This window comes from Ctenopharyngodon idella, chromosome 17 (assembly GCF_019924925.1).
Source record: "Ctenopharyngodon idella isolate HZGC_01 chromosome 17, HZGC01, whole genome shotgun sequence".
NCBI lineage: Eukaryota > Metazoa > Chordata > Actinopteri > Cypriniformes > Xenocyprididae > Ctenopharyngodon > Ctenopharyngodon idella.
Window position 1 is genome coordinate 21,846,893 of NC_067236.1, and position 25,788 is coordinate 21,872,680.

Below are 25,788 nucleotides of genomic sequence, written 5' to 3' on the forward strand. Positions count from 1 at the left end.
GTTTGAACAATGTAAGGCTGAACACCGTTACTGACAATCCTCATTTTGGCTGCGTGAGATTCTCCAGCTTTGTTGTTGTTGAGCAACCGAAGCACGAGCTGTTAAAGCTCCGCCCTCTTCTGGAAAGGGGGCCGGGAGCAGCAGCTCATTTGCATTTAAAGGGACACACACAGAAACAGTGTGTTTTTGCTTACACCCAAATAGGGGCATATTTGAGAAGCTATAATAAATGATCTGTGGGGTATTTTGAGCTGAAACTTCACAGACACATTCTGGAGACACCAGAGACTAATATTACATCTTGTAAAAGGGGCATAATAGGTCCCATTTAAAGGGGCCAAGAATGGAGATCTTTTGACATATAAGAAGAGGTCATTGTACAATTTCTTCGTTAGTCAAAAAACAGCTTTCATTGAAACCAATGTGTCCCAAAATGACTCAGTTCAGATTTTGTCTCAGTATGATGACATAGTGTGACGAAAGACCACCTCTGCAGAAGAAGATCAATGCCTACTTCTACATCACTGCCTCTTTAGCCCCGCCACCCAATTCATGCACGTCATGTATTAGTAAATACGAGACAGACGCAAACACAGGATTATGAGAGACGCCTCTAAGGATTAAAAGACGTTTTGCAGTGCCAAGTTGTGGAAAAACAGTCTTTGCATTGCCTGCCTTGTGACCCTAAGCATGGGTGAACTTTATTTTTTATAAACAGACTGCATCAGTAAGACATTGTTCGTTTGTTCGCTTCATTTTATTGTGCATTCATTTTTTTAACAAGACAGTTCGATGTAGGCTTTTCAGAGAGATTGATGATGCAGTGATGACTATACTGGATTCGACAGTAATGTCTCAACACACAAGTGTGAGTTACAATGTCTTTACCATGTGTCACTATTGCTTTGTCTGTTGCAGATCATTTTAATATGTACTCACTTTACTGAAAATGATGAACGATGAATATAAGAATGACAGTGTGACAAACAATGGTACATTCATTCATAAATCATTTACACAAAACACCACAAGTTATCCTATAACTGTGGTAACTCCAAGAACTTTATTTATATTATAAATCATATGTAATTTACGCAAAAATGTTTCACAGTTGGCAAATGTTTCAACTAAGTAACGAGATAAACACCCTTCTATCTTTGTTTCATCACTAATATAATCTAATAAACTACAATACTACCTCACAAATACATAAGGAATAAATATAAATAAAGATGATTAATTACCAAGCTGTCGCAGGTATTTGAGGTGTAGGTTTATCTTCTGATTCGGGATCAGACTCTGGCTCAAACATATATGGCAAACACTGGAAGGTGTTAAAACAATTTCACACATGTAATGGCAGGGACGTTGAAAATTATATCCAAAACTGCGACCCAATCATAGCAGCGGGCATTTAACAAGTCTTAAGGGTCACAAACAGGATAGAAAATTGCCTATGGGTATTACTTGTACATTAGGATATAAAAATCTTGCTAACATTATAAGTGGACTTCAAAGAACATTATAAAATTTTTTAAAAATGCAGTTCATGACCCCTTTAAAGCTTATTAAATTTAAACCATGAATATAGAGATGTATGTTTGTTTACCATATATGTTTTAAACTAGGTTTTCAAAAGATTTTTTAATTTATTGTAGATACCCTTATGACACCAAACCTATCACAGTTTCCTGGGGTGTATCTAATCAAAGCGTCAGACTGAGCTGTAGATCATTTTGTTACAGGATTTTAAATGTAGCCTGTCACAAACACGCATTAATCTCCAAGTCTAAAAACTGCTAAAGATAACATCTCTATTCAGATGGTGGGAAAATAAAACTTCAAGTCACAAGGCACAATGCGGGATCACAAAATAAAAGAGAATGCTTCAAAAATTCATGTCCCAACAATAAACACAGTAAGATGTTTTTAACAGACTACAAAGCCATAACGGTTAACTTCTGGACAGTGTAAGGGCCCTTGTAACAGAAAACAGCGTTGGAAGTGGAATGGTAAATGAGACGGACTGACACCAGAAGTCTCCAGACATTCAAACTGCAGAGCGGCACAACTGCGCCATGTCACACTCTGCAATTAGCATGGTCGTAACTACAGCCCTACTGACAAATTACAGAAGCGGCGCACAGAGAGATTCCGCTAGCTGACCAAAATGCTATAACTCTCTGTCCAGTTATGTACGGACTTGACTGAAGTCAGGACCTGAGGTTTGGGAGACATAGCCTGGCAGACATGGCCGTCAGAAAGAGAGGTCAAATTAAACCAATGTTTCTGCTAGCTCAGCCCACGTCCACTTGTACTGCCGAATATGACAGCGAGATGCAAATAATCCATTTGCCCCTGAAGCCTCTGTGCTAATGCTGTGAGGAACAAGGCCTTTTGCACCCTCGGCTTGTTTGGAGGGGGAAGGGAGGAAGAGAGGAGGAAAAGTTGCCACACTCTTTCCCTGTTTGCCCTGAGTAGGAAGTATCTAATATGCACAAGATATAGACCTATTTTGTGTTTGCAAACAGCGATTTTTTTTCACAAATCCAAGTTTATATCTCACAATTCTTATATGGAAACACAGAATTGTGAGATATACTCATTATTCTGTCTTTTTTCCTCAGAATTGTGAGTTTATATCCCACAATTCTGACTTTTTTCCCCTCAGAATTGTGATATAAACTCACAATTGCGAGTTATAAGTCCAAACTGGGAGATATAAACACACAAATGCAAGAAAGAAGTCAGAATTGTGAGATAAAATTTTTTATTTTTTTAAAAGTTATCTATGTAAAATGTAAATTTAAATATTATTTCATGCTGTAACTGTATGGCTATGTAAGTCCCCTATGAACTGCATATGTGAATATTATGTAGACTTGCTGTTTACATAAAATTCATGCTTTCATAGTAAACGAATCATTGCATCAGTTTAGTCTGTGACTCGCAACATAAACGTCTGCGTTTAGCTTCAAATGGCATCTTTAACAAAGGTATTCTATAAAAATGAAGACTATATTTTTTGCATTCCTATTCTGACATCCAAAGACACAAAACATTTTTCTCTTATTCTGTGAATTTTGTCCATTTTCCTCCACTTGTCACTGCTATTTTTCTGCCACCACTGTGCGCGTGCAGCTTGGTTTATAGATAAGATTTATCAAACAAATTAAAATATATATGGGTCACTGACGAATAAGGTTTTTAAAAGTGTAAAAAAGTTTTCTTAAGTGTTAACAATGAGATTATGTGGTTTTTATAATAAATTAACACTGCTTTTGTCATTTTTTACAAGGTGGACAAAATTTGTCACCAAAAAAGTCATTGTCATCGTCAAAGTCAAAGTCATCGAATGACGATATTTTCAAACAATGCTAACAGGCTGATATCTAGCTAACTAGCAAAAGGACAATCAAACATTTTATATTTAGTACAAGTTTTTAAAATCTTACAACATTTTCCATGTTTTATAGCGGTTGTACCAAATGACCTGATGTTTCGGGACATGCGTATGAGCAAGTGAAAACATGAATTATTCAAATAGTTAAAAGAGAGTTAGTTACTTTGCTTCACAACCATGAGGTCCTTTGCAGGTGTCTGAATGATGTCACAACCTGTCACATGATATTGATCGCATGATTTGATCCAAAATGGTCCCTTTATATTGGTTACTCCGAATGACATCAATGAAATTCATTTTTCTGGACAATCTTTCTCACAACAAAGCAACGACTTCTACAAATAATCTTAATACCATTTTGCACTATGTTGATATATGATGTTATAAAATCATGCCAGAATAAAAAAAATATATACATTTATTACATTTTAAGATATTTTAATCACAAATGAAATGGCTGTATTGGCTTCTGGACAGTTAAACCGAATTACCTTTTGACACTTCAAAATCTTTAAAATACCTTTTTATGTAGCAAAATATTATTAAAACCTTTTGGATTTAATAATAAGGCCTTTGGACAAAAAATGCACCTTATTTGATAATTTTTTAATTATATTTTATTTGAATCCTTAATTATCTTGTTTTAATATTTTATGTTAATTTATCATATTAGTTCTTGCATTTAACATTGGATTTTCTTTACTATCATCTTTTAAATTATGGCAGTTTGGTAAAATTTAAGTAATTTTGGAAGCCATTGTACAGCAAATAAAATACTGAGATTGATTTATTTATTATTTATTTATTCATTCATTCATTAATCATATTTATTTATAATATTAACAAAAGACTGAAAAAATACTTATATTTTTTATATTTCGCTCAATTCTAGATGCTTCTCAAAAGATCAAGCAGTCAGAATAGCTCTCATATATCTCAACGCACATCCACAAGTGTAAAGGCCAGAGCTGTCAATGTATAGCTTTTAATGACCAAAAAGACTGGCATCACTCAATATACTCTTATGAAACACAAGGAGAATATGATCTCTGTTAAACAGCATAGTAGTGGAAAGAGTAAATCTTATAACCAATGAAAAAAAAAAGCAACGTGAAAAAAAAATATAGTAATGTGCATGTGGGCCATGAAAGGCCAGTTGGAAACCAGGACAAGTCTCTGGTGCATCATTCAATAAAACAGAACCTCCTCTGTTATTCCAATAAAATGAATATCATTCTGAAACTCTATTTTATGTACCCACACGCACGCACACACACCCCAGATCTCTGCTGAGCGTGCACAGCTGCGGTGATGTAAGCGATTAGGCGATCAAATGATATCATCGCAACAGTCGTGTGAAATCCCCTCTGTTGTTTTTCTGGATCGTCTCTGTCAAGACCAAACTGGTTTTCCAAGGCTTTGGCATCTCATCCGAATTACTCAAATCAGCAGGAAAAAAGTGTGTCTGGGTCTTGTATGTATGTATGTGTGTGTGTGTGTGTGTGTGTGTGTGTGTGTGTGTGTGTGTGTGTGTGTGTGTGTGTGTGTGTGCAGTGTGTTTCTGCCATTACAATGAACACAATTTGAATGCAATCAGTGACATTTAAGTACTATTACGGCTGCATTTATATTCAAATGAAAATGATGTGCGTGGCTATATGATATCCTGTCTGCGTGTGTGATCTTAAAGTAGCTATTACAGGTTGGAGCGAGCAGTCTGTGAGCTTTCCAACTCTCTTCTCTTGCACGGACTATATATCTCAAAAGAAAGGCCACCACACGCAACTAAACCGAGTCTGACATCTTTTGTTTCAGCCTGAAACAAAGTTTCCATTTGGGTTCTGTGCAACAATTTATGGCCACCCATAGCATCAGCTTTGGAGGTCTGACTAACAGAAATGCCTGCTCGACTAACTCAAAGTAGCTGTTCCTAAGAAACGACAAAATAAGATCCATTCCACAATGCAGATGCTTTCTGACTCCATTTTACTTCTTCTGTAGAGCTTTAATCAGTACAAATGAGAAGGTCGGACAAGGTTGGTTCCTCACAAGGTTTCTGGTGAGAAAAATAAAGAACTTGCGAGAAGTCAGAATTGCGAGTTATAATGCCCAATTGGGGGGGGAAAAGACTGGCGTTTTTCCTAGAATTGCGAGTGTATATCTCACAATTCTGACTTTATATCTCGCAATTCTGAGAAAAAAAGTCAGAATTGTAAGACAAAAAGTCGCAATTACTTTTTTATTTTTTTATTTAGTGGTGGAAACAAGCTTCCATAAGTATCCAAGCTTGTTTTGATGGTTTTATGCAGGTTTTTGTTACTTTTGAATCAGACTGGCAGATGATTTAAACTAGCTTAAAGTTGCTTAAAGTATTCTTTTCTTCCGTATAGTGAAGTATATCTGAGTGAAACGGCTTCTCGAACAAGAAAAAAAATGTAGGGATGGACTTTATTTGGTTCATCAGGAACTGATCGGCATTGTTGTTTGCTTTTGCTGTAATGTCACGTGAGTGACAGTTTGTCCCGCCCCTCACGATGGTAAATGCGTCATTAGAGAAGAGATGTTGCTACAAGAGGGAGGGGAAGTTATTTTGATTAAAGCTCATGAGGGCACATTATTTTTTTTAAAAATTGTGCACAGATAAATCAATTATAGCAAATACTGCAATATTGCATAAAAAAATAAGAATTGTCCATTTTGATTTCATTGCAACAATGCAAATGATTCAATTTTACTTCTGTTTAAAGGGGATCTATTATGCCCCTTTTTACAAGATGTAATGTAAGTCTCTGGTGTCCCCAGAATGAGTCTGTGAAGTTTCAGCTCAAAATACTCCACAGATGTTTATTATACCATGTTGTAAATGCCCAGTTTCGAGTGGAAGGAAAAACATGCTGTTTTTGTGCATGTGTCTTTAAATGCAAATGAGCTGCTGCTCCCCGCCCCACTTTCCAGAAGAGGGCGGAGCCTGTACAACTCATGCCTCAGATACTAACAAAACATCTGTTCGGTTTTGATTATAATCTTTATCGTGGTCACGCTCACGTGACATTGCAGTTCTTCATCATCATGAAAGTTTATTATCTGCATGGGTTTTACAGCCATATCAGTCTAAACTTCTGACTTCTAGTTTTATGAGTGCACACATCTGAAACACACACAGGAAGCTGGATGTCAGATGGCGCGTCCCATGAGTAATAAACTAAGTTGTCTTTCACGTCTAATAGCACTTAAACTGTCAAATACACACAAAGTTATGTCAAAAACACACAAAGTTCATATAAACACAGTCTGTGAATGTAAACAGCAGGGAAAGAAATCGCATGTGTATATTAGATCTGTGTATTAAAGTGACAGCAGCGTAATATACAGTACCTACTGCTGTATCTGCTGTTAATATAAAACAAACAACAAAAGAAAACAGAAAATCACTCCTTGCTCTTGATTGAATAACTTTAGTAGCTTTAATAAGAATACATTTCTTACTTGAATGCTGCTGTTAAATGCTCTGGCGAGGAGATAAACATGGCGGACTGTGTACAGCTCACACAGGGCGGAGTCTATGCAAATAGGGCAGAGTCCATCAGCAGACGTGGGTGGGGCCTAAGCATTTGTGATGTCACAAAAGCTACAATCTGCAACTGTCTTGTTTTGCGACACTGCTTATGATTTATGGGGATCATAAATCAGGCAAGGAGAGGGCAAGGAGACCAGTTATACCATTTTAAGGCCAGTTTGGCCAGGCTGGAATGCCAGCTAAACCAACTTAAACCAGCTAAGAATAGCAAACCATGCCACTGAAAGAAGAAACAACTACGTAAGATGACTGTGAGTCTACAGAAAAGGCACTACTGAATATAGCTCATCAACACAGCCCGTGCCTGAAGATATGTCATATTTAGGGGTGAGAACATCTGCTGCTGAATACAACACCCATTTAGCGGTGGTATAAATAGACTGGATTACATGAATCACAGAGATCCTAACAGCTGTAGATGAGGCATGGAGATAGATCTCCTGCAGCTCATCCTTCCAATATTCTGTTTCTTCTTCTTCTCTGGTCTACAGGAAGCTTTGTATTCAGCCTAATAACAGACTTCTGTAAACTACCCACACTCATTATCAGCTGGAGCAGTAAATATAGCCTATGACATTCCTTCATACTGAGGTGTAAACATCACCTACACATACGCCACAGTCGCCCTCAGAAAGCATCAACTGATGCAGGCTGAAGAGACAAAGGACTTCAACAGTTACCAACGGGTTGAAGGTCCAAATGTCCTTTCCAAAAGGGCTCTACATGATCCCAAATGAGGAACAAGGGTCTTATCTAACAAAACGATTGCTCATTTTCTAATAAAAATCAAAATTTATATACTTTTTAACCACAAATGCTCATCTTGCGCTGCTCTGCGATGCGCCACGCATTACGTAATCACGTTAGAAAGGACACACGTGACGTAGGCGGAAGTACCGGAGTAGGGCGAAAAACTCCATCTCATTTTCTCAAAATCGTCCGACATCGTTGTTTTACCTTTTTTTGTAAAGGCCGTTTGACTTAGTCTTTGCACGTTCGCTTTGTAGACACTGGATCAGTACAAAATGAGCATTTGTGGTTAAAAAGTATATAAATTTTTTTTTTTTTTTTTTAAATGGCTGATCACTAGATCAGACCCTTATTCCTCATTTGGGATCGTGTAGAGCTCTTTGAAGCTGCACTGAAACTGACATTTGGACCTTCAACCCGTTGGTAACTGTTGAAGTCCACTATGTGGAGAAAAATCCTGGAATGTTTTCCTCAAAAACCTTAATTTCTTTTCGACTGAAGAAAGAAAGAAAGACATAAACATCTTGGATGACATGGGGGTGAGTAAATTATCAGGAAATTTTAATTCTGAAGTGAACTAATCCTTTAAGTGGCATTTGTCATCGTGATTCAATGTAATGTAGTGTTAAGGAAAAAGTAATACCATATTTTCCTTACAGCTTCAAACAATACATGTGAGTGAATACATGTACACACATCTTGTTCATTACAGTTTTCAAACATGATAAACATTTCAAGGTAAGAATCCATTCAAACAAATATTTTTCATATGATAATAATTGATATTATGTTATTCTTTTTGAACCCTGCCTGAATATCATTGTTTTCTTTTTCTTGTTCTACCACTTGACCATGGAGATTGCCATTTCTGATATATACATTTTGATTTACATTTTAAAATAAAGTTGCTTCACTGCTTAATTTTCCAAAAAATAAGTTTTTGTTTTTTTTGCCTTTTAATAAAGCTTTTCCCAAAAACTGAAAACATGTACATCATAAAAGAGATTAATTCAAGTAATTGAATATACTAAATAAACAGATATGTGCAAAAATTATGTTTTGACTGAGAAATTGCATGGTTGAAAAATTTCAACAGTGCTATTTTGCAAGCACTGTAATAATGTGTGTCTAAGTGTCTGATAGAGAGAAAAGAATAACAAGGGTTTATACTAGGCTATAAGCATTTACTCATGACTGTTTATTGTGCAGAACTGGATGGTGTGTGTGTGTGTGTGTGTGTGTGTGTGTGTGTGTGTGTGTGTGTGTGTGGTCAAACTCATTCATTATAATGAAAAACTCCACGTGAGCAAAAATGCACATGCACTGGGAATGTTGCAGATATAAACAGTCTCAAGAAACACTTTGTGATCTGTTTTATTAACAGCACGAGTGACCAAAGGCGGGTTGCAAACAGCATCTTTTTCTGATTGTTCATGGAACAGCAGAACAAAACTTTTTCATGCACCGACATTAACGTACTACTAAAAGCACAATGATGGGACATGTAGGAACTGCTGTCATTACTTTTTGTCCAAAAATGGGCACAACGCACAGGTGTGTCAGACTGGAAAATGTCAACATTAACATATATGGACCCCTGAATATCCCAACTAACGCTGCAATTTGAGAGAAAGCACGAAAACATTAAACATGATCACACATGCCATGAGCCACACATTTTTAAACCAGACTCTAGTGTCCCACGCACCCACCGTTGAGCTTACCTTGACTGTCCTTCTCTTGACCGCCCGAGTTTTTACTTTAATGTTTTCAGAGCCGGTAGATCACATCACATCGCTGCGCTCCAAAGTTCGTAAACGCTCTCAAAAGTTGCTCCTCCGAAACTTTCATTCTCCGTGGCGCCGTCTTTTAGCGCTTTCGGTCCTGCTCTGAACTCAGCAGACGTTGCAGCGGATCTCCATTCAGTAAATTCATCCTTTATTCCTTTAAAGAGCCGAGTGCTGGGGTCAGATTACGCCGGGAGCCAAGCCCCCGTCTGCTAGCCATGTCCGATTCGTACACGAATCATTCGGTTGAGTCGGATCTTTTCAATGAATCGTTTGCACCTGGAACGATTTCATCACGAATCAGACTGAATCGGTCCGAGAGGTTCACAACTGGAGCCGTCTCTTTCAGATATGTTTGATTCGTAATGAGTCGAAAACCGAGTAGCTGATAGCTAGAGAAGAACAGAAGATTTGACTGATTAAGCTAAAAGTAACGTACTTTTAGCTAGCAGATGTTTTTTTATGAACTGAACTGAATCATTCACGCAATTAACTGAACTGGAACACATGAAATTGTCCGTGCTGGACAACGTGATGAAAAGAACCACTGAATCTTTTTTGAGCCGGTTCATTGAAACGCATTGTTCGAATGAACCGATTTGCGGAATCGAATCACTACTCTCTGCGTGTCTGTATGATCTGCACACACAGGAAATTGCATCAGGGGCCACTACTGTCCAACTCTGAAGTGTTAGGTTTTCTGGCTCACTTCTTACTGTATCATTTTGTTAAAGAGATTTTGGATGGTACCAATACCAGTACCAATTCATACCATTATATATATATATCAAAGTCACTGATAACAGAACAATTAAAAACATAAAAATGTTCATTTATTAGAAAAATGTCACACGGCCTTGTTAGAGGTTTTTGCATCTGATATATATATATATATATAAAGCCTATTTGTATATTTGTACAGTAGTACCATTCAAATTGTGTTGCGCTGTGACATAATTTTCATGAACATTAAGCATTTGAAAGGGGTGAAATATGACTTAAACAGGATTTGTGAGATGAACACTTTCAATTTATCATCAACTATTTCAGATTATTACAAAAATTGCAGAGATTTCAGCAGGATATCTATAGACCTGAATCTATACTCTTTTTTTTTTAATGATTTGAAAATCCTTGTCATGTAGTGCCAGCTGAAACGTTCACATTGTTAAAGTATAGTGTGAAAGCTGAATCATTACAGGCCAATAAAAAGTTTGTAGGAGTGCAATTAGGAAGTTTGTGAGGGGACTCTTGCATGCTTTAAATGGACTTAATTGGCTTCCTCAAAAAAATAAAATCTACTTCTTGAGCATTGACATTATCCTATAGCTCCTGAAACACATTAGCAAATATTCATTTAGCAGAAACATTTATCCAAAGCAACATGAATAGACTTCAGTGTGCAAAAGATATCAGTGTGTTTATAACCTGAAAAGCGATAGCTAATGCTGAGCAGGAACATCCTGATATTAGGAACATTTGGTTTGTTTAATCATGAGGAGGTTACAGTGCAGCTGCATGTAATGCCTGCTATCAGCTGTTTTACATTTCCATTTTCTCCTTTACTATGGTTTCACAGAGTAATACCCAAGTATATAAAGTAAAAATGTAACTTTGGGTCTGCTGCAGATGTTTGTATAAAATAAGAGGACAGGCAAGGCACATCTTCCCCCTCTCTCTCTCTCTCTCTCTCTCTCTGTCTCAATCTTTTTCTCCTTGCCTCCAGAATGTGTGTAAAGCATGTAATGTTGAGGTAATTGTTAACCACACCCTGTTGTGTTCAGTACAGAAACGTGACTGTTCTGTTATGAACCGCTGCAGCCGATGGTTAACTGAAGTCATACTTACACAGTTACAAACTTTTCTAATACTTCATCGTCAGGTGAAAGGTATGTTACTGCATCTGCAAGCATTTAATGCACAGAAAATGCATAAGAAGATAAGAGCAGATGAAATATAACTATATCATATGACCCAGCAAAGGACCCAATATGACATATCACATAGCATATAAACAATAACATAACATTGCATGTGCATATATCTCACAGAAGTGAGTACACCCCTCACATTTTTGTAAATATTTTATTATATCTTTTCATGTGACAACACTGAAGAAATGACACTTTGCTACAATGTAAAGTAGTGAGTGTACAGCTTGTATAACAGTGTACATTTGCTGTCCCCTCAAAATAACTCAACGCACAGCCATTAATGTCTAAACCACTGGCCACAAAAGTGAGTACACCCCTAAGTGAAAATGTCCAAATTTGGCCCAAAGTGTCAATATTTTGTGTGGCTACCATTATTTTCCAGCACTGCCTTAACCCTCTTGGGCATGGAGTTCACCAGAGCTTCACAGGTTGCCACTGGAGTCCTCTTCCACTCCTCCATGACGACATCACGGAGCTGGTGGATGTTAGAGACCTTGCGCTCCTCCACCTTCCGTTTGAGGATGCCCCACAGATGCTCAATAGGGTTTAGGTCTGGAGACATTGTTTAGCAAGGCAGTGGTCATCTTCGAGGTGTGTTTGGGGTCATTATCATGTTGGAATACTGCCCTGCGGCCCAGTCTCCGAAGGGAGGGGATCATGCTGTGCTTCAGTATGTCACAGTACATGTTGGCATTCATGGTTCCCTCAATGAACTGTAGCTCCCAGTGCCGGCAGCACTCATGCAGCCCCAGACCATGACACTCCCACCACCATGCTTGACTGTAGGCAAGACACACTTGTCTTTGTACTCCTCACCTGGTTGCCGACACACACGCTTGACACCATCTGAACCAAATAAGTTTATCTTGGTCTCATCAGACCACAGGACATGGTTCCAGTAATCCATGTCCTTAGTCTGCTTGTCTTCAGCAAACTGTTTGCAGGCTTTCTTGTGCATCATCTTTAGAAGAGGCTTCCTTCTGGGATGACAGCCACGCAGACCAATTTGATGAAGTGTGCGGCGTATGATCTGAGCACTGACAGACTGACCCCCCACCCATTCAACCTCTGCAGCAATGCTGGCAGCACTCATACGTCTGTTTCCCAAACACAACCTCTGGATAAGACGCTGAGCACGTGCACTCAACTTCTTTGGTCGACCATGGCGAGGCCTGTTCTGAGTGGAACCTGTCCTGTTAAACCACTGTATGGTATTGGCCACCGTGCTGCAGCTCAGTTTCAGGTTCTTGGTAATCTTCTTATAGCCTACGCCATCTTTATGTAGAGCAACAGTTCTTTTTTTCAGATCCTCAGAGAGTTCTTTGCCATGAGGTGCCATGTTGAACTTCCAGTGACCAGTATGAGAGAGTGAGAGCGATAACACCAAATTTAACACACCTGCTCCCCATTCACACCTGAGACCTTGTAACACTAACGAGTCACATGACACTGGGGAGAGAAAATGGCTAATTAGGCCCATTTTGGACATTTTCACTTAGGGGTGTAGTCACTTTTGTGGCCAGCGGTTTAGACATTAATGGCTGTGTGTTGAGTTATTTTGAGGAGACAGCAAATGTACACTGTTATACAAGCTGTACACTCAATACTTTATATTGTAGCAAAGTGTCATTTCTTCAGTGTTGTCACATGAAAAGATATAATAAAATATTTACAAAAATGTGAGGGGTGTACTCACTTCTGTGAGATACTGTACATATGTAATAAAACAATGTTATGCAGCAAAAACTGTTTTCAACATTTGTAATAAGATATAATAATAAATGTTTCTTGAGCACCAATCAGCATATTAGAATGATTTCTGAAGGATCATGTGACACTGAAGACTGGAGTAATGATGCTGAAAATTCAGCTTTGTCATCACAGGAATAAATTACATTTTAAAATTGATTAAAATGGAAAACAATTATTTTAAATTGTAATAATATTTTACAATATTGCCATTTTTACTGTATTTTTGATTAAATAAATTAAGCTGAGTATAAGAGACTTCTTTCAAAAAAATGTAATGTTTCCAAACTTTTGACAGGTACAACCTAGAACATTCCTTAAAACAAATGTGGAAGAGAAAAAAGGAGAGAAGAGAGAGAGAGAGAGAGAGAGAGAGAGAGAGAGAGAGAGAGACTGCTCCACTGCCCTCAGTCAAAATAAACCATGACAACTCAGCATGTAATGTTTCACTTGACTGCGGACTACCTGGAAAAAGAGAGAAGAATTAAAATTTGCCCAGAGTGAAACTTTTTGTGTGAGGACAAATGTCAGTCTGTCCACATGCAAGTTATGTGCATGAATTCTGTATTTTGTGTTAAAGGGATTGGTCACAGTCAAATACAAGATTATGTCACCCAGCAGTGGACTGACATACACTCCACTCACGTACCACCGTCATCACCAGCACAGTAACTTAAAAACCACATAGAGGAAATTCGAGAGGGAGTATGACTAGACCCTTACTCTAACGGACACTTGAAGTGATGCAGGGCATTACTGTATGTGATTGTTTGGGACACCCAAAAGTAACATTCATGCATGCAGATAGATGTTAATATTGTAGTAAATAAACCTTTTGCATCTAATGCTCAAAGTGAAATGTATTTGTCTTGGCAAAGGTAAAAACAAACAAACATTAAATATGGTCTTGGACTTGGACTCGAAGACCAAGACCATGAAAATATGATCTTAGACTCGGCCTTGAGGACCAAAACCATGAAAATATGGTCTTAGACTCGGCCTCAAGAAAACAAGACCATGAAAATATGGTCTTGGACTTGGACTTGAGAACTAAAACCATGAAAATATGGTCCTAGACTTGGACTCGAGGACCAAGACCATGAAAATATGATCTTAGACTCGGCCTCGAGAACCAAAACCATGAAAATATGGTCTTGGACTTGGACTCGAGGACCAAGACCATGAAAATATGGTCTTAGACTCGGCCTTGAGGACCAAGGCAATGAAAATATGGTCTTGAACTTAGACTCGAAGACCAAGACCATGAATATATGATCTTAGACTTGGACTCAAGAACCAAGACCATGAAAATATGGTCTTAGACTCTGCCTCGAGGACCAAGACCATAAAAAATATAGTCTTGGACTTGGACTCGGACTCGAGGACCAAAACCATGAAAATATGGTCTTAGACTCGGCCTTGAGGACCAAAAACATGAAAATATGGTCTTAGACTCGGCCTTGAGGACCAAGACCATGAAAATATGGTCTTAGACTTGGACTCAGGAACTAAAACCATGAAAATATGGTCTTAGACTCGACCTCGAGGACCAAGGCAATGAAAATATGGTCTTGAACTTGGACTCGAAGACCAAGACCATGAATATATGGTCTTAGATTCAGCCTCAAGGACCAAGAACATGAAAATATGGTCTTGGACTTGGACTCAAGAACCAAAACCATGAAAATATGGTCTTAGACTTGGCTTCAAGGACCAAGACCATGAAAATATGGTTTCGGACTCGGCCTCAAGGACCAAGACCATGAAAATATGGTCTTAGACTCGGACTCTAGGCTGAGTCTAAAGTCCAAGATATCCATATTTTCATAGTCTTGATCTTGGTCCTCGAGGTCAAGTCCAAGACAATACTTTCATGTCAGTGGTCTTGCTCAAGGCCAAGTCTAAGACCATATATTCTTGGTGTTGGTCCTCGTGTCAGAGTCCAAGCCCTTAGCCAGTGTTGGAGTCGAGACAGCTCATTTGGGTCAAGACCATAAGAAGGTTGAGTCTGAGTGTAGACTGAGTCCACATGGTCCCTAAAAAACCAAGACCATGAAAATACAGTCTTAGGCCCTGTCCCAAATGGCACCCTAAACACGCGGTCTTCCTACGAGTCTGCACTTTCGTGACGTAACGCCTCTATGGCCCAGTCCAAAATGGCACCCTAAACCCTCACGGTCTTCCTCTGAGTCTGCACTTTCGTGACGTAATGCCGCTTTGACTGCTTGCAGACTTGCGGGCTCAGATGAAGTGTGCATCGAGGGCGCATAGTGGCCACAAAAGGGGTGCTCGTGAGCACCCTTCTGAAACCTAAAATGATTTAGGTTAAAGGACACCCTACGGTCTTGTGGACTTAATGGACACGCGCATGCAGCAGCAATTGTAAGTCCACAAGATCGAAAGTGCATAGAAGTGTGCCATTTGGGATTCAGCCTACTGTCGGGAAGAAGTCTGCTGAAGAGCTCACTTCAGTGCGGGCTCGGCAAAAGTGTGAATTGAGGGCGCATATTGACCGCAAAGGGGGCGCTCGCGAGCACCCTTCTGAAACCTAAAATTGACAAACGGGACACCCTACGGTTTTGTGGACTTAACGGACACGCGCACGTGGCAGCCATTGTAAGTCCGCAAGACCGAAAGTGCATATGAAGTCTGCCATTTGGGACAAGGCCACACCTCAACGACCATGAAAATATGGTTTTTAGACCATAATTTTATGGTCTTGGTCTTGTTGTGAGCATTTGGACTCGGTCTTGACTCGGACTCGACCCTCTTCTGGTCTCATTCTTGACACACATGAGCTGGTCTTAACTACAACTCTGGCTAACAGCCTCACTTTCGTTTGCAATGACCCTTCGGGTAGGGTCTCCTTCTAGCAGTGATGTTCAAGGGTGCAAAAATGCCATTTGGAATTCACTCATTCTCTTTCCATCACTTGTTTCTGTGTCTTTACTCTCTCTCTCTGCTGTCCTGCGAGGACTTTATTGCCATTTGGCCAGCCTCTCTGGAACCTCTGAGGGAGTGGATCATAATGGAAACTCCTTTTTTAAAAATGGAGAATTTAGTGTAAACCATGCATGTTTAACAGCAATAGCATGTAGCAGAAGCCCAAGCACAAAGAATCTGAGGCTTGCCATTAGCAATGATACATTCATAGGTGATACAATTCAATTTTAATTAGTTAAATCACAGTATATATTCCTTGTTCTCTATTTTCTCTTCTCTCTGGCCAGCTCTGGCTGACTTTCTCTGAGCGTGTGCTTTGTGTTCAGCAGAGGAGTTCAGCAGGTGAAGGTCAGCTGCAGTTGCCAAGTCACATTTCTACATTCTTAAAAATAAAACGGTTTTACAGTTTTACAGTTTAATGTCATAGGACGTTTTAAGTTTTTAAAATTATTTTTCATTAACGATTATAGCACTGGTCTGATCTTTTAAAAAAAAAAAAAAAAAAAAGTAATAGCACACCTCTTATCAATAAAGCCACATGGATGGCAACAGCACACTGGCTTAGATGAAAATTTGTATGAGAATGTATTATCCCAAAACAATATGTATGCCTTGCCAGCTGGGATTGATGCTGGATAATATAAGGATCAGTACAGGTCCATAACATCTGGATGGAGTCCATGGATATGCGGCCAGACACTTGTCCTCAAATCACAGACTGCAGAACTGATGGCTGTTTATCACAATCACACAAGCCACTTATTTAGAAACCTTCCACTGTATTTTACTGAGCTCTGCTATTGTATCCAAGTCTCTGTATGCCTTTCTGTGCCTGTGTGTGTATGTGTGTGTCTTGTCTGAATATCTGAATATCTCCCTAAGCTCTGACTCTCTTGAAAATTATAGTATACACTCACAGAGCTCAGCCCGAATGCTCTCCTAAATCTTGTGGATTAGTGTCTCACTGACTGACTGAAGGTGTCTTAGCCAAAGCACCATCCATCCATTGCACTGCTACCTTCAGACACAACACACTGTTTCTCTCAGCCCCTCAAGACAGATGAGATCTCTCAGTAAATAGCTGACGTGTTTATGTTATAGCATGCTAAAGGAACGACAGCGTGTGGACAGACATTATTGGGTGCTTAAAGAAAAAAAAAGGGTATTTCATGAGATTTGACTTAGGACAGCTTTTGGTAATGATGCAGAAAGACTACTGAAATCATTGCAAAATTGCATTATTCATTTATTTTTTTAAATAGAAAAGTCTGGTCACAGCAATAGCAAGATGCTGAAGACAAAAAGTATTTACACTTTGTGTGAATATGTCTTAAAGGTGCAGTAAGAGATTGAAAAGTGGATCTGCACTGCGAGCCACAACAAACTTGTAGCCAATCAGCAGTAGGGGGCGTGTCCACTCATGATGGGGGAGGAGAGAGAGAGAGAGCAAGAGGGAGATTTGAAGAAAGACTTTGCATCTTTGCGTTCCCCATAAGACTGATTCAGTACGAGTGAAACGTATCGAAAGGGAACATTCCGGTTACTAACGTAACCTTGAGCATTGCATAGCTTGCCGTGTTACTGTGCCTATGCGCAAGTCTGACGAAAATGGCTTTCAGCACGACTTAAATAGGCAGGTGGCCCCACCCGTTTTGACGGACTGATTGTGCTTTTTAGAGAAATAACCATACCATATTTAACTTTCTTCTACTGTGTTCTATTCTTCTTCAATCCAGAATGGCGGCACAGCTGAAAGTTTTGTTTGAGCTGCGCCCTCTACTGTACAGGTGTGAATTTGCATTCCTTTCAGACTCAGGCTTATTCAATTCATTTTTTTGGTCTGAAAGCGCCTTAAAGGGTTAGTTCACCCAAAAATGAATATTCTGTCTTTAATTACTCACCCTCATGTCGTTCCACACCCGTAAGACCTTCGTTCATCTTCGGAACACAAATTAAGATATTTTTCATAAAATCCAATGGCTCAGTGAGACCTGCATTACAAGCAAGATAATTAACACTTTCAAATGCCCAGAAAGCTACTAAAGACGTATTTAAAACAGTTCATGTGACTACAGTGGTTCAACTTTAATGTTATGAAGCGACGAAAATACTTTTTGTGCGCCAAAAAAAACAAAATAACGACTTTATTCAACAATATCTAGTGAAGGGTGATTTCAAAACACTGCTTCATGAAGCTTCGAAGCTTTACGAATCTTTTGTTTCGAATCAGTGGTTTGGAGCGCGTATCAAACTGCCAAAGTCACATGATTTCAGTAAATGAGGCTTCATTACATCATAAGTGTTTTGAAATTTCAATGGTTCACCACTGGGGGGCGTGAATTTGGCAGTTTGATACAAGCTCGGAACCACTGATTCATAAAGCAGTGTTTTGAGATCACCCTTCACTAGATATTGTTGAATAAAGTCGTTATTTTGTTTTTTTCAGCGCACAAAAAGTATTCTCGTCGCTTCATAACATTAAGGTTGAACCACTGTAGTCACACGAACTGTTTTAAATATGTCTTTAGTAGCTTTCTGGGCATTGAAAGTGTTAATTATCTGTCAATGGAGGCCTCACTGAGCCATCAGATTTGATCAAAAATATCTTAATTTGTTTTCAGAAGATGAACGAAGGTCTTACGGGTGTGGAACAACATGAGGGTGAGAAATTAATGACAGAATTTTCATTTTTGGGTGAACCCTTTAACATTTGCAAAAAACTTTTTTTGGTTATTACAAAACCAACACGCAAGCCCAGCTGAGAAAAGTAATGCAAACAAGCAACCTTTTCAAGCGAAACATTTCACAAAACAAGTTATATTTTAAAATATAGGGTGAATTCAGGGTGATTGGGACACTTTTTCCAAGTCATCTCAATGGCAAAAGTGTCCCAATCACCCTGAATTCATCCTAAATACATTTTGAAAAAATATTTATTTATAGTGTCTGCATCATTGCATCTATTAGTGAATTAATTATACAGTTATGAGACTCTGTTTTCACAAACAGACAGTTAAGGGACAATCCCTGTAGTTGTTTATCAACGGAAGGCAGTAAAGAAGTATTGAAGGTATTGAAGTGAGAGAGAGACAGCGCTGGTGTATTTGGATGGATGGGGGTAGCGCAGTGATGGCTTTAGCAGACATACACAGATGGAATAAGCTCTGGGGGAGGAGACAAAAAACAGCACATTTTACAGTGCAAAAGGGCTAAAAACAAGTCTGCCCTGTGTGTGTGTGTGTGTAAAAGTTCAGTTGACCTCATAAATGTCTGAATGTGGTGTAAACACTTTGCTTGTTCTGAGACTTTAGCATGTGAAACGTGGCCTTAAAGACAATTTCTCACAGTAGATTCTTCTGACTGCTGCTTTTTTTTTATTATACTGTCAGCTTTGTGTGTCATCGTATTTAAGTTACTGATTGTACTTTCGAGAGATAATTTGAAAGTAACTGTACCTTAAAGGCAAAAGAAGCATGGAACAACATTATATGGATCAACATTATGTGGGAATGATGTTTAAGTAGCATTTTATAGCCTGGCTGATGTCATTTTGCATCAGTGATAAAACCAAAAACACTGTTAAACCACTAAAGAAAACATGATTTTGATTCAGAGCACTTGTGTGTATCACTAGAGAGAGAGAGAGAGAGAGAAGGCTAAGAACACCAGGGGTTCAGTCATTGCAAAGCACAATTTAGGATGATATGCTGCCACCTGCTGTTAAATTTAAAAATATAGTTTATTTCCAAAAACAGCCACAACGAGGCGCTAAAGCTGTTTGGGATCTATCTGTTGTGCACATACATACATACATACATACATAGACAACTTTATTATTATTATTATTATTATTGTTTGTTGTGATGTAATTTGGCCAAATTATATGCCCAAAAATATTTTTTTGTCATTTTCACCACACAAAATACATAATTTGGAATCGCGTTGAACTGGCACTCTATAGACTTCATGTTCATGAAGGGGGGGAAAAAAGACAAAAAAATTCTGTCCAGCAATGTTTCTGCCGGTGGGTGATACATTACCAACCAAATATAGCCTAAACGCATCTTTATTCACCCCTGTTTCCATCAGCAAATGATAACTGGGCTATAAATGTTTATACTTGGTGTTAGTTTTTCAAGAATATAGGCTACCTGTCTTTTTCTCCGCGCGATGGTGCGCTTGATGAATTAATTACACAATTATTCGTTACACACGGACTGCAAATAGCCTACATTACCGAACAAACTAAACACATATTCTTTCCGTGAGTGTTGTCTCGCTAATATACCTGATGATTTTGATGTTAAATACTCAAAATATTATTTATCATCGTGCAAAAAAACTGAAAGGACAAGCTTTTGCCTCAGGTTTTTATGTTACAATGCTGGAGAATATCTAAAATAAATGGAGAATATCTCGTGCTTTTCCGTGGGTGCTCGGGCATTTCCGTGGGTGCTCGAGCACCGAGTTTGAAGTCAACTTGTGAGGTAAAGTGATAAATGGATAACTGTCGTGAAACACAAATTGTGGGATAGGATATGTATCGGAACAGTACTTTCAACCGATATAAACAAAACAAAAATTAAAATATCTGATCAGTAACATGACCTGATATGTGAGGGAAGGATGTTAGTAATGCTGCCTTCACGTAGCCTACTCTCGTAATTATCGTAAATACAGTTTCCAAGGTAAAAATTGCACATGAACGCCCTCACATTTCGAAACTTGAAAGCGATGAGCACGTAATCACGACTTCAGAAGTGGGAATTATTAAATTTCCGATAGCACGTGAAGGTAGCATAACCTTCCCTCACATATCTGGTCAGGGAAGGATGTCACATTTTCATTGGGGCTAGTTGTCACATGTGTTTAATGCTGCCTTCACGTGCTCTCGGAATTATCGTAAATATATCGTTCATGTGCAGTTTTCCTAGGTAAAAACTGCACATGAACGCCCTCACATTTCGAAACTTGAATGCGATGAGTCGTAATCAAGTGGGAATTATCAAATTTGCACGTGAAGGCAGCATTAAAGCATTAGTCTATTGTTATTTGTGTGTTTAGTATCATCATTCATGGATCAAAAATAATGAATAAGCATAATTGAAAACACACATATGCCAGATTCTGCCAACTTCAATTTTTCAAAATGGCTTGTTTTCGGAAAATGTTCTACATATTGTTATGGTTATGATCATTTTCATTACCAAATAACTGTTTAAAAATCTTCTTTTCCTCTATCGTGTATCTGCCACGAACGACTTACGCCAAACCAGCTGTGTTTCATTCTTTTATTTATCTCTGTAAGTCTGTTATTTACCATGGAGAGCACTGATAGGCCTACTAATATGGAAAATCATGATGGTTGTGTCTATGTTTGTGGCTCCGGTTTTGCCCATTTTAGTAATATAGTATAATTACTATCTCAATCTACCATCAAAACATCTATTGTTTTCATTTATATGCGTGTAGGCTATTCTACAGAAATTACTTTTATGATTTTTCTCCTGAAAATGGATAATGAAGTTATATTAAATGCACACAAATTCAAGTATGTACCCTGCAGTCTATTTATATAAGCAGGATGTTTGACATGGAAAGAAAAAGAAGTATGAACAGGCTGACATGTTTACTGAGAATCAAAAACAGTCTGTCCCGTCTCTTTCTTTAGTCAGCTGTGGTCAACCTCCTTCAAAAAAAAAAAAAAAAAAATCTCCTTCAGTCTTTTTTCTTTTCTATTTTCTTTCTCTTTTGTAGTCAATAGTATTTACTCTTGAATGCTACTTCCTACTTTGATTCAAACAAAATGAAAGGACCCTCGTCATCCCATAGCCCTCCTCCACCCATCTCTAAACAAAAAAAGAAATAAATACACTAGTCTTTCTTCCAGGAAACACTTCCTGAGAATTGATTCAAACGTCCAATGTTTTTTGAGAGAGGGCCTTCATGTTGCACCATGGGGCCGTGACCGCGACCCAGCATCAGCCGACCCCGTTCATTTTCAACTGTGTGAAAGAATGGGAAGAGAAAAAGAGCACTCTCTCTTTCTCCAAACATGCTGCCCCCCCTTCCAGTGTCGCTTGGTATTGGGTAACGGACACTTTGATCAAAGACTAATTACTGTTTCCTGCCTGCCACTCTATTGTCCATTAATTTCACTGAGTGTAGAGGAAACCTCAGCATGCTGTGGTCTTTATAACAATGGAGAAACTTAAGTGTCTGATGCTGTTCATTTTTATTGACAGTGTGTTCACATGTACTATATGCTCGCACAAACATTGTTGCTCATTATGGTGACGCTTTCTAAGACAGGCATCGCTTTTATTAATACTTTTATTAATACATTTAAAAATGAAATTTAAATTTTAAATTTAATTTAAAAAGTGCACTTTGTAATAATGTCAAATTAAAAGTGTTACTGTACCAAAGTACACTTTAAATCATTGTTTTAATAATCTTTTGTTGTGCTTTAAATAAGTACACTCATTTTGATGTGCTGACTAACATACTAAAGCACAAGTACTTGATTATAATTTAAAGGGGACCTATAATGCCCCTTTTACAAGATGTAATATAAGTCTCTGGTGTCCCCAGAATGTGTCTGTGAAGTTTCAGCTCAAAATACCCCACAGATCATTAATTATAGCTTGTTAAATTTGCCCCTATTTTGGTGTGAGCAAAAACACGCCATTTCTGTGTGTGTCCCTTTAAATGCAAATGAGCTGCTGCTCCTGGCCCCCTTTCCAGAAGAGGGCGGAGCTTTAACAGCTCACGCTTCGGTTGCCCAACAACAACAAAGCTGGAGAATCTCACGCAGCCAAAATGAGGATTGTCATTAACGGTGTTCCGCCTTACATTGTTCAAACCGGAGTCGACACTGATGGAGAGACTCAGGAAGAAGTTACAACTAACCAAATTGGTCAAAAAATGATCTAAACTTCTGGTAATTGTATTTAAAACAAATTTAGACTATAATACATTTGAATTTAATTGCAATTTAAATGTAACTAAGTGTCCAAAAACATTATATACAGTTTGCACCGAAGTATATTCTTTTAAAGCATATTATGTCCGTAATAAATACTGTAAGTATGCTAAAGTTTACTTCTTTTTCACAAGGGTTTTTCACTTGATTTACAGTTAAAATATGTAAAAATCCTTAAAACAAGATAAATTTGCTGCATTGGAAATTAACACCTGTTTTCATATATTCTATCTAGAATATAAGTGTAATATAAGTTGTCTAACTGCATTTGCAGATTTTTCACTTGTATTCAACTTCTTTACAGAACTACTTAAAATAAGTGTAAAAATATGTCTAAATGCATTAAGACAAAATTCACTTAGCTTCTTTAATGTATTAAAGACACATTCTTAGTATCTTATGCATTTCTACATAATTTAACTGGAAAAATAGACAATAATACATGTTAAGAATAGGATTTTATGCAGGTTAGGGGGAATTTGTTCTAATCAATTGACCCTTCGCCGGGAGTTTGATTGACAAGCGATCTAACCAATCATAACGCCGAATCCGCCATTTTGTCCGACAAAGCAGTCAGGAGTTAGAAGATTAACCTCGGTGGACTTGAACTTGAAAAATGGTGTGTATTGACGTCTTTCCGCGTTTGAAACAACATTCTTTCTCATGTTCATTCATGTTTATTTGATGCTGTAAATTAACTAGTAGGAAGAGATGATCGGTTCACGAGCCGCTTGAGCTGGCGCTACTACAGCGATCTGTCACGACACAAAACGGTTTTTATTGTTCGAATTTCTTAAAAAATTACACAATTTGAAAGCTGTGACTTTGTTTCATATCATAAGTAACCTGCTCTGTCTTGTCTGTCGACGTGTTGTCAATGTCTTCTTTGCTCCGCGATGTATTTTTCACTCTGTGCGGCGTGACAGCGCCATGGCTTGTCGGACAAAGCAACAGTAACTAAGGGGGGCGGGTCTTTGCGAAGGGTCAATTGTGCCATGGACATGAATGATACCTCAAATAGTGCATGTAAGAGTGCAAAAACATTTATAAAACTTGATAAAACCTTTTTTTTATCATATCCAGAGTCATTATCCAGAGTCATATCCAGGAACCAGAATATCATAGAGTTGAAGGTGGGCTCTTTTGACTTGGAACAGCAAGGACAGCTTGCATTTTTATAAAGTTTAGTGCATGTGAAACGTGCTCTTGAATGCAACATGCTCAAACTGCATTCACGCGCATTAGTGGTTGATTCCCCAGCAGCAGGCGTAACTAAAACCTACAGTAGACGGCCCAAACATGGCCATCCCATATACAACAACAGATTTTGCAACCTCATTTCTGCTTCTCATGGAAATCTAACTCTCCAGAATGTTCCATTTATAAACATACATGTTGTTGATTGCCCAGCCAAGCCCAAAAAACACAAGCACTACTGTCAGCTTCCTTTAGCACAAATAATTCCACTCAGCGGTTCAGAATCATCCGTAAGTAAAATGAAAACCAGCAAGATTGGGGAAAATATGTTTCTGGGTTGATGAAGCACTGTGGTTTTGGGGGGGTGGGGGGTAAACCTGTTCTCATATGCAACCGTTTTCACATCTGCCCCACAGCTGCTGCGCTGGCCAGGGGTGTGAGAGCAATGAAGAGGAGCAGGGAGAAGAAATAGAGTGGAAAATGGGCAACGTAGAGTGGGTAACATACTGTATAATACAGTAGAATATAAATGAGTTCTGTACGGCTGAACTACTTAATGGTATGGGTGTGGGACATTATTTGTCTTTGTAACAAGAGCCAACTACTGTAAACATAAAAGGTCAATGTAATGTATTTACAAAGCTTATAATATAAAGACCTTTAAATAACAACAGTGGCCTGACCCATATACTCAGGTTTCAATGTCAAATTCAATCCAAGGAACACTTCAGCGCAAAATGTCTTATGAACAGTGAATCCTTTCTAATGTAAATGCAGCCTGGCAGTTACAGCACATGTTCTGATGCATTGTGAGATGACAATGTAGACAAGTGTGCCCCTTTTTGTCCCTATTGTGTACGGTGTCCTCTTCAACTCAATCAGTGAAATGGTGAAAAGGCCAAACATTTTAGAATTTTAGCCTGCAGTTCTCATTGTGTCCAGCAGGTGACATCTGAGTTCCATGATCTTTGACACTCATCTGAGATTAGCCTTCCAACAACCAGCTTGTAATGAGTTAACTTTCAACACTGTTGTAAATCTAACCACAACTCTACAACAGACTCAATGACTTGACAGTGATACACAGTCTTGCTATCTAACCAGGGATCTTTTGAATCAAACCCAGGCCCGGGGGAATCCATTTAGAAAGCACATAACCATGTGCACTCACTGATCCAGGATTAATCGTTCCATTAGCAAAGGGCAAAATTAGCACCTGTAGAGTTTCATGGTCGGTTTACAGTGAAATATAGGCTCAAGTATATGCTGTATCATACAAATAATGTGGCAGGGCAGTGTGGCTCATGTCTCACATGTATGTTTTCGCGCACAAGCAGCACTGAGGTGAGAAAATGAAATGCTTGCCTATGGGAATTCTACTTACTGTAAGAGCACTGTGAACGTGTGGTTCTGAATGGCTGTAATTGACAGGCAGAGACAAGCTGGAATGCTGCTCAGTAGGG

General features: G+C 38.5%; 1 protein-coding gene across 1 annotated transcript in view; it reads right to left on the reverse strand.

Annotated features, from left to right (window-relative positions):
• plekhh1 (pleckstrin homology domain containing, family H (with MyTH4 domain) member 1) overlaps positions 1-9,738 on the reverse strand; it is a 55,256-nt gene extending 45,518 nt beyond the window's left edge. Inside the window, exon 1 of the mRNA XM_051868786.1 lies at positions 9,455-9,738. The gene's annotated coding sequence lies outside the window, so the exon portion shown is untranslated. The remainder of the gene's footprint in view (positions 1-9,454) is intronic.
• Between the last annotated feature and the right edge of the window lie 16,050 nt (positions 9,739-25,788).